The sequence below is a fragment of the Corylus avellana genome, chromosome ca8, assembly GCF_901000735.1.
Source record: "Corylus avellana chromosome ca8, CavTom2PMs-1.0".
NCBI classification, from domain to species: Eukaryota; Viridiplantae; Streptophyta; class Magnoliopsida; order Fagales; family Betulaceae; genus Corylus; species Corylus avellana.
This window is the reverse complement of record NC_081548.1, coordinates 7,529,255-7,539,235: the sequence shown is the minus strand read 5'-3', so window position 1 is coordinate 7,539,235 and position 9,981 is coordinate 7,529,255. Positions and strand designations below refer to the sequence as shown.

The 9,981-nt window shown below is 31.4% G+C and overlaps 1 protein-coding gene across 1 annotated transcript in view; it reads left to right on the top strand.

Moving 5' to 3' along the window:
• Window positions 1-8,229: 8,229 nt before the first annotated feature.
• Window positions 8,230-9,981, top strand: part of LOC132190258 (probable E3 ubiquitin-protein ligase RHG1A) — a 9,732-nt gene continuing 7,980 nt past the window's right edge. Inside the window, exon 1 of the mRNA XM_059605195.1 lies at window positions 8,230-8,326. The gene's annotated coding sequence lies outside the window, so the exon portion shown is untranslated. The remainder of the gene's footprint in view (window positions 8,327-9,981) is intronic.

Sequence of the window (9,981 nt, the reverse complement as noted above, 5' to 3'; positions counted from 1 at the left end):
GTGTCACCATAATGGAATAGGTTAAAATTAGGAAAAATTACACTTTACCCCTCCAAAGTTTGAAGTGATTTTCAATTCGATCTTTAATATTTCAATTTTTGCAATGCACCTCCTAAACTTTCAAATTTTTGCAATTCGACCAATCCGTCAGTCAAAACCGTTTTGACTGACAGAACAGTGGCATTTTGTTCCCCAAAATGCCCCCCATCCCAACTATTGGCATGTGCCGATTCTTCCTACAAACCCACCACTGTAACAATTTACCTGCACAAAAATCCAGTTGGGCTAAGAAACGGTCTTGAGCAAATAGTCCGTGGCGGCGTGGCCCAATGGATCGCCACCAAAGCGTTCCTGAGCACGTTGGGCTGCATGGAATCGCCAAACTCCATCACACTCCACGCCAGCATGGTGGTCGTGAAAGCCATCGGGAAGCCGAACTTGACGTTGTCGCTAGCGTTGTAGTACCCGCCGCTCAAGTCAGTGTTGTACATCCAATAGTCGCTGAGCCCAGAATTAGTGCGCCAACGAGGATGAGGAGGAGAAGAGAAAGGAGGAGATGATGAGCAAAGGAGATGGCCAGTTCTTGGTTGTGCACCGGCGGGGGTTTTGCCGTGGGGTTGGTTTTATTTGACGTGATGGGCGTCACAAGGTGGGGGATCAGCGAATGGCTTTAGAAGCGCTGACAACGAGTGATGTGTCAGTGAGAGCTCACATGCAACCATAAAGGCTTGCGTAGAGCGAACCGATACATGCCAACAGTTGGGATGGGGGGCATTTTGGGAAACAAAATGCCAACAGATATCACGTGCGAGTCACATGATCACTATTCCGTCAGTCAAAATGGCTTTAACCGACGGATTGGTCGAATTGCAAAAATTTGAAAGTTTTTTAAAGAGAGTGGATTGCAAAAATTAAAATATTAGAGGTTAAATTAAAAATCGCTCCAAACTTTACGGGAGTAAACTGTAATTTTTCCTTAAAATTATGTTAAAGTAGTCGACTTGGATGGATGTGCCTATCTGTGAAACGGTGCAGTTCTGAAGACCTTGCAGGCATGAACAGTCAAAGACCCATGCACTGGTCCATCCTAATCCTACAGTAGGAGAAGCAAATGCAATAAATAGTAGTTTTGGGCATCTCAAAAGCCACCTCTCTAGGTTTTGAATATATCCTCTTGCAACCTGATTCCCATATTGTAATAAAAGATATCAATTAGAAACAGAGAAGCAAATTCAATAGTGCTGATTTGGCTCCATCCTGTTCCACCTTGGAATGTGCCCACAAAAAAGAAATGCATCATATTTTAATTGGGAGTTTTTTTTTTTTTTTTTTTTTTTGAGCAAATAGCAATAGGACAACAAAACAAGAAACTAGAAAATGAAAAAAAATAAATAAATAAAGAAAGAAAAAATAAGAAAAGAAAAGAAGAGGGATATGGCTAACTAAGGGGGCTTGAGATTACTAATAGGAACAACCGTATTGGCCTATCGGTCAAGGATGAATTGAAAATGTTTTTGCTTTGATTATTAGAAACGGCCCGTCTAGTATAAGATTATGTAGAGACCAACTAAGACTACAATGAAATTTCCGAGTAAACGAGACAAAAATGGATTTCAAAAGGTAGATGCTGTGTGTTTATTATGGGAGATGCCATTTGGAGTACTCCTGAATTAGGCGTATAATACAAGTTTTTTTTTTTTTTTTTTGGAATAAAACTTAGAAACCTAGTTCAGGCAAATTGTATAAGGTTTTGCCCAAACGACAAGTCATCTTAAAATATGACGTGGGCCATATATAGTGGCTAAAGCCAAGCTGTACATTGTTCTTTTCTTAATAATTAATTAATACATGTGCAAAATATTATCCAATTTGCGTCACACCATGCTTTTGCTTTTCTTTCTTCGTAGCTTAGCTGACTTGATAAACATGGAGTAGTTTAAGCTTATCTTTGTTTAGCTGGCAAAGAAGAAGTGGGGAACATAAAATAGAACAACAAAACCACTGCCGAGACAAAGCTTGAACTTTTCGCTCTTCAGTTTACAATGTTTATGTGATAATTTCAATAATAAAAAATTTTAAAAATTGGTTAAAACTGTCATGCAAGCATTTTGAAATAAAAATATAGTTTGTAGCATGAAAATTGTTACATATTTACGCCACCATCCGACTCACATCCTATCGAGCTGACGGTAATACACATCATCAGCCTTTGAATCGGTCATTGTTATAAAAAAAAATAATAAAAATAAATAAATAAATAAATAAAAATTAAAGACTGATGGGCACGACCACAGTGAGATGATCAAAATGATACGAGGGTGTAGGATTTAGCATTTTAATTTTTATTTTTATGAGAAAATTCAAATTCAGTCCCTACATTTTTTTGTGCAATTTCAATTTAATCCGTAAGTTTTAAATTTTAACAATTTAGGTCTTTTAAGTTTTCTTTTGATTTCAAATAAGCTTGTATATCTTCCTATTATCCAATTAATTAACGGTAGGCCAAACCAATCAATTAATATAATGCGACTCTTATGTGACATTTCATATACTAATTATACATATAATGTGACAAAATTACTTTAAATAAAATATTAAAAAAATAATAATAAAAAAACTAAAACACTACTGAAAGCTTGATCCTCTCCTCCTTTACACTTGGCAGTTGGCAAAACATGCAGCTTTTATAGTTTTTATTTTATTTTAATTTTGAGCTTCTTTTTTTATTACCAAAGTTCTAATTCTTTTAGTTTTATTGTTATCATATATATTTTAATGATAAATATTGATTATAAAATATAAATTACTTAATAAAAAATAATAATCACATTTTAAGAATTCCTTCAATAATGAATTCTTTACCAAATACTTAATTGAGACATGACATTAATTAAATGCTGCTTCAGTCAAGTGGGTTAGATTGATAGCAATATATTTTCTTTTGGTGAATATTATATTGAAGGCTGTGTTTGCCAAATGACAAATAAGAAAGAGTCACACATATTTTGGCATTTATTAAAGGATATAATTTATTTTACATTAATAGCTTTAATACGTACTTAAAAGTAAAAAATAAAAAATAAAAACTGTTGTTTAATCACTTTAATGTAGTGCTGCAGGTATTCTTTAGGCCTTTTTATTTTTTTAATTGCACTCCTGTAATATCTATTTATTCTAATAAACTATTTCCTTTTTTTTTTTTTTTTTTTTTGGCTAAAATCATTAACAAAAATTACTCACCAAACTTTCAAAGTAGCAATTGTATATTTTCGGTTTGTCTTTCGTTTTCTCTTTAATTCTTTTATGAGAACAAATCATTGATCAAAGGTGGAGGAATTATCAGACATATAGAAGAATTGTCACGGATGGTAAAGACAACGAAGGAGATTGCGTTTGAAAATGCGCTTGTAGTAGATATGGAAAAGCAAGGAAATCATTGTTTAGTTGATAAAATTTTGATGGACCGGACAATGGGTAGGAATATGATTCGCAGAAGATGCTGCAGATCTAAAAACTAATTGGGACGGTGACATTCAAAGAGTTAAACAAAGCATAAATTAGATTTGGATGGAAGAAATTTCTCATTGTATCTATAAGATGTTGTTTTGTTAGACCAATGTGCTCTATTTTTATGAAATAAATAAAGAAGAAGTATTGTTATAAAAACAAAAAACAAAAAATACTCGCGTTCTTTTCTCCTCAAAAAACAATTTTGAGAGGAGGAGGGAGCAGATCTGCTCCCTCCTCCTCTCTCCTTCCCCTTTTACTTCCCGCTTCTACCCTCCCCTCCCCCTTTATTTTTTATTTATTTATTTATTTATGTTTGTAAGTGTTCTCTGACCAGATCAGTAATTTCAGTCTTTCCGCTATGCGTCCGTCCACCTTCCACCATGTTGTGCCATTCATCTCCTCCCCAACCGCTGTTGCTGCCTGGTGGTTGTTTTTGTTTTTTGTTTTGAATAAGATTAATTACGTGTGAGTGGTTTTTTTCATGGCCTGGATAATTAGGTGTGAAGGGTTATCTCTCACGGCCGGTTTAAATAAATTTTGTTAGGAAATTTGGCTACTCATGTCTTAGATATAGTCTGCTCGGAGCAGATCTGCTCTTTAACTGTATTTGTATATGGGTTAGTGGAAGGTTGAAGTCATAAATAATACATTATTATAAGAATTTTTGTTTGTATCTATGACTTTATAACCTCATAGCATGTGGCTATAATTTTTGCAGAGCTTTATACTTTGTGCTATAAAAGCTTTTTGCTCTATTCTGTAAGTTCTTTATACTCGTGATCTTTAATAAATAAAATCCTCAGATTTCCGTTAAAAACAAAAAAAAAAACAAAAAAACTCACATTTAGTTGTCTCTATTTATATTTTGTTTTCTATTTAATGTGATTATTTTTAGTAATGATATTTATGGAAGTGGATGAAAGATGATGATTAAAACAAATGAAAATCATAAAACATAATGATAATGGTATCTTCTTTACTTGGCATCCTATTTTCTTTAGGGAGCAAGCAAGTTCCACTTTACCTCCTGAAAACATACAGGAATCCACGATCTTTTATTTTATTTTATTTTTCTCTATTCAATAGATAAAAGGAGAAAGGGGAATCAGGAATCCACCGTTGTATCTTCTCTACTTGACGATATTGAAGCAACTCCTAACTCAACTACCGTGTCCATATCATCCAAGTATAAATCCAAGTTCTCTCAATATCAAACTCAAATTCATGTATAAATTATGATTAAGGTTAGAAATTACATTTTTATTCTACAATATTAACTTGTGATTTTCAATTAACTATTAGATTAATGTTTATTAAAAAAATATTTAAAAATTAATTGAAACTATCACATAAGCATTATAGAATAAAAATATAAGTTCAAGCATTATTGACGTGATCTCGTATTCATAATAAGCAAAAACCATTCTTCTGAATTCCGTGTTTATTTAATAAAGCAATCTCACAATATGTATGTACTCAACTTCTGCAAGGTTTAGAGTGCATTTGACATTACAATTTTGCAGACAAAAAGTGCAATTTTAATCAAAATCACATATTTTGTAACGTCTGAGAATGCCTTTTTAAAAAGTAGAAAAATTTGCATTTTCAAATTACAAGCAAGAGGATACGTTTTTTAAAAAACTCATTGTTTTAAAGTCTAAACAACGATATTACCTAACGCTTAACTGGTTTTTAAAAATCACGTTTTCAAATTATAAATTTTAAAACCGCACGATCCCTTAATTGAAACTCAGAAATTTTTGCCAGTAAGAATTCATCTTTCACTAATTGCCAAGTATTGTTGAGATTATAGACAAAATTAAGATGTTGGTTTGGCATCAAAAAAACAATACTACCTTAAAAATCTAACAAACTTGATGTCGACAATGGGAAAAGAACACACAAACTTTCTCTGCTCTTCATCCCTTCACGTTGGGTGGCATAAAATAAAAATAGAATTAAAATCATAAAAAATGAAGAGTTGAGAGGGGTGAAAGGAAAATGTTCTCTCTTCAAAATTAGAAATGATAGTGATTACTTGTTTTCTTTCTCAATTTTGTAATTATTTTGGTGACTTTCATGGAGATATTGTTTATATGTATACAGTAAGTAATATTAAACAAACATTCTCCCAACTCTACATAAATTCTTTTTTTTTAAAAAAAAAAATAATAATTAAAAAAACAAAAATATTTGCTTTCGTAGCACGTTATATACCATAGAAATAGTAAAGCTAACGCTAACTATATCTCTTTTCTCAAATGAATGCATGAGTAATATTTGTAAGAATTAAATGGTCCACGTGGCATGACATATATGTTTTTATTATCTTTTATTGGTGATCATTATTGGACCTTTTTTTTTATCCTATTATATCATTATTGGACTTATTAAGTGATAATGTTGTCTTTTTTTTTTTTGGTAACAAGGTGATAATGTTGTCTTTGTCGGTCAAAAAGAGGAGTGATTTCTTATTAGGAAAACATCCTACTTTGATAGGAAAATGAAGTTATAATTAAAGAAGGAAACCCTTTTTTTTTTTTTTTTTTTTACCTTATAAATTTTCATTAATTTGTGTAACACAAGAGGGTAAGTGAGAGCAAATGTTTTTTATTTTTTTAATTATTCGTTATTTATAGAGATTATTATTCATTATTTCAGTACAATTGAGTCTGTATTTGAAATGAAGAGGAGCCGAGCCGGTCCTCCTTTCTACAAAAGTAGAATAGTCCAAAAAAGAAAATGACAATTCTACTCTTATAAAATAAGAGATTGACTCCTCTTCATTTTCTTTAAAATAGACAATTTCTAAGTTTCTATTTAAAAAAGTCATATGATTTGACACATATCATGTCTTTCTTTTTCTTTTTCTTTCGAACAAAGGCATATCATGTCAAAATGTACTAAAAATATAAATTAGGCATCATGTTTAAAGTGGCACCCAATTGATTTTATAGGTTAAAGGACGGTTGATCTCCAGAATTTAATTAGTTGTCCACTCATTTTAAATGTTGGCCAAAAGGTAGGGAAGTACAATATTGACCAAACCTCAAGGGAAATAATAAATAAAAAAGGTGTAGACAAATAGAAAAACAGAAAACAAAAAAAAAAAAGAAAGAAAAAATCAACAACTCTAGTCAATTTCGCATTTTAAAAACCATCTCTGTCTAATAAGTTCGTGGACGAAAAAGAAAAACCAACAACAAACGTCTGTTTCACAGATTATAACCCATCTTTTATCTCCAATATGCCCCTCTCTTTCACACGCGCTCCAACTTTTCCTTTTCAAACATTTTTTTTTTAAAAAAAAAAAAAAATTAAAAATGAAGTTTTGTTTGATTATATATGGGTAAAAATTCACTTTAATCTTTTAAGTTTTAGAAGTTTTTCAATTTAAACTTCAAAATTTAAAAATTGACAAAGTACCTTCTAATGTTTCAAAAATTTTCAATTTAAACATTCCGTTACTAATTTCTGTTAAATTAGACGGAATTTTTTTAAAAAAAGCCTGAGGGTAATTATATAATTTTAGAAATTTTCGTCCAATTTGATGGAAATTAGTAACAAAAGGTTTAAATTGAAAATTTTGGAAACATTATGGGGGTACATTGCCAATTTTTATACTTTGAGGTTCAACTTGAAAAACTCCTGAAATTTCAGGGGGTGAAGTGAATTTTTCCTTAATATATATCTTTTGTAAAGTACTTTCTTATTTTGAATTTTAATATATATATATATATATATATATATATATTAAAAAAAACAGTTAAATCACATTCATTGATAAATAAGCATAAAGCTTAAATAACACAGAACAAAAGTTTTGAAGCAAACATAGCTGAAGCTACAAGGTTACAAACGTCAAAGATGACGTATTATATTTTAGACTCATATAAAATCTGCTAACCTATAATTGGTATAAAGGTGAAAATTTTTATATTGTTAAGAGTATTTTGTGTTTAAGATGCTTGTCAATGTTTTTATTTGGAGCAGAAAAAATAAAAAATTTTAAAAAACATAGTATATACTATTTTTTTCAAATTTGAATTTAAATTTAAATAAATATTAAATACTATATTTTCATTCGACATTCATAAAAAACAAAAAACAAAAAATTAACTGACATTGAAACTAACTTACTAACTTTTGAATTAATCTTTATTAAATCAAAAAATCTAATAACTAATTTTGAATGTCGCGTAAATATTGTCAATTTGATAAAAATATAATATCTAATATTATTTAAATATATATATTTTTAAAATAATTATTATATATAATAAAAATTATTAAAAACATGAAAATAAAATAAAAAATAAGAGATTAGGCATCAGGCGGCCAAAGCTCAGGTTGTGTAGCAGAGGGGCCACTGAGCTTTTGTTTCTTCCCGTCCACAAAAGGTGAAAGGGGTTGAAGATGACGTCAGAGTCACACAGCCGTGGATGTTTGACCCCTTCAGGAACATCCATTATCCAACGGCCAAGATCTCACCGAACTCACTGGACGGCAAAACCAGTCTACTCCTCCTAGTTTGTTCGGTTTTTTTTTTTTTTGCTCATTATTTTTACGGTGTTCCTCCGTTGGGTCCCACCTCCAAAGAAGTACTCCTTCATAAAGATTGGACTTTGCTTTTATAGCCTCGGATCTTTCACACACGTTTCAGCTTCTCTTTCGTCCCCCCCTTCTCTCTCTCTCTAAAATCTTATTATTAATTTCTCCCTCTAAAGTCTAAATGTGAACTCTTTTCTCTCTTTCTGGTGTGTATTCAAAGGAGAACAGAGAAGAAGAAGAAGAGAAGAAGAAGAATAAGAAAAAGGTACAACCAGAATTCAAAACTTTTCACACGACCTTTTGATTCAATTAAAATTCACCAACCTGTTTTGGGTTTCTCTCTATGTGGGACTTTTTCGTTTTTGCTTTTACTTTTTTTTTTTTTTTTTAATAAGTCAATATTTGTTTGGGTTATTTCTCAATGAATTTGAAATCAATCATTTTTCGGCCAGGAAAAAGGGTACTCTATTATTTTCGCTTTTTTATATTTGGGTTCTTTTTTATTGGTTTTGTTCTGGTCCGCATATGATGGATGGCCTTGGCCTTGCCTTGGCCTTGTCCCAATCAATTTTTGTGTTTGGTTTCTTGTAAATTATTGAAAGAGCTTTCATTCTTACCCTTCTTTTTATTTTTCTATTAATTCGACACGATTATGGTTTTAATAAGTAGTTTTTTGTGTATGGTCTCTCCGTGAAACTTGGGTTAATTTTGAACTGGGTTTTTAAAATTCATATCAATTATTTTCTTCCTTCTTCTTCTTCTTTTTTTTTTTTTGTTTTTTTTTTTGTAGAAATGAATATTGCTATGGATGGTTGTTCGAAAATATTGGGGAGCTAAAGGCTATAGAATTATTTCCCTCTTCCTTTTTTTAATTAAAATTTGTTTTGGTGGGCTTATTCAGCTTTATGAGCCCTGATATCACGGAGATAAAAATAGGAAACGGAAGTATTGTGTGGAGAATAATTCAATCAAAGGTTATGTCGTTCAAAAAGTTGAAAGATACCTACTTTTTAGGGGATGGAAATATGGGCTTGTGGCCATCTGGGTCCTCTCTTTCTTCCTTTATTTGTTCCTTTTAATGTTCAGAGACTGTTAATATGTTTGCTTCTCTTTGTGGGCATGGTTCATCACTTGTTAGCCAAGGTCTTCTTATATCCTTGTGATTTGTTTTCTCCTTTGTTTCTTTCCTTTGTGATATTATATATGTGCTTGTCTGGTTGTTTATGTTTTGTTATGATCGAATTCAACTTGTTGGGAAGTGGGTTTCTTCTGCTACCTGCTGTTTGCTTTATTTAATGATGTTTTTGAGGCCTTTGTTTCTGGGTTGACATCAAATTTTGTGTTGGTAATTCTTTGCTGTTTAAAAGGTTATCAAATTTATAGACGAAAATAGACTTTATCGTTTATCCTTTACCAAATTAGTAGATGCAGTGAGGTGAATGTAGGTTAAAGATGGTATGCTTTTTTATCCGTTTACTTTTCTATAACTAGCCCGTTACTCTGTTTGCTGCATATCGTTTCTGTGCTTGTTGGTCTGATGATTTTGCTTTTAATGGTAGTAACAATCTCAAAAAAAATTTTGTTTTGTTTTGTTTTTTGTTTTTTTGTTTTTTCTAAGAACTTTTCAAAATGGTGTGGCTACTTTAGAAAATTATGAGCTCAAACTTCTGCAAATAAATTTATTTTCTGGTGGAAAAAGGTTGTGGATCTTCATCTCTAAGCAGGTATGCGAAATCAGCCTGAAAATTGTTCAGGGCACTGTTTCCCTGTTTTTGCTTCCTGCTGATTGGTTGGATCAATAACTTAAAGTAGGGTTCTTGTTGGAAGTATCAAGTCTAACGTTGTCCATATCTCCAGTGATCTTAGACTTGAGCAAGGTATCAAAGTTTGTATATGGTAGTCCAAAGATTTCAAGCCTAG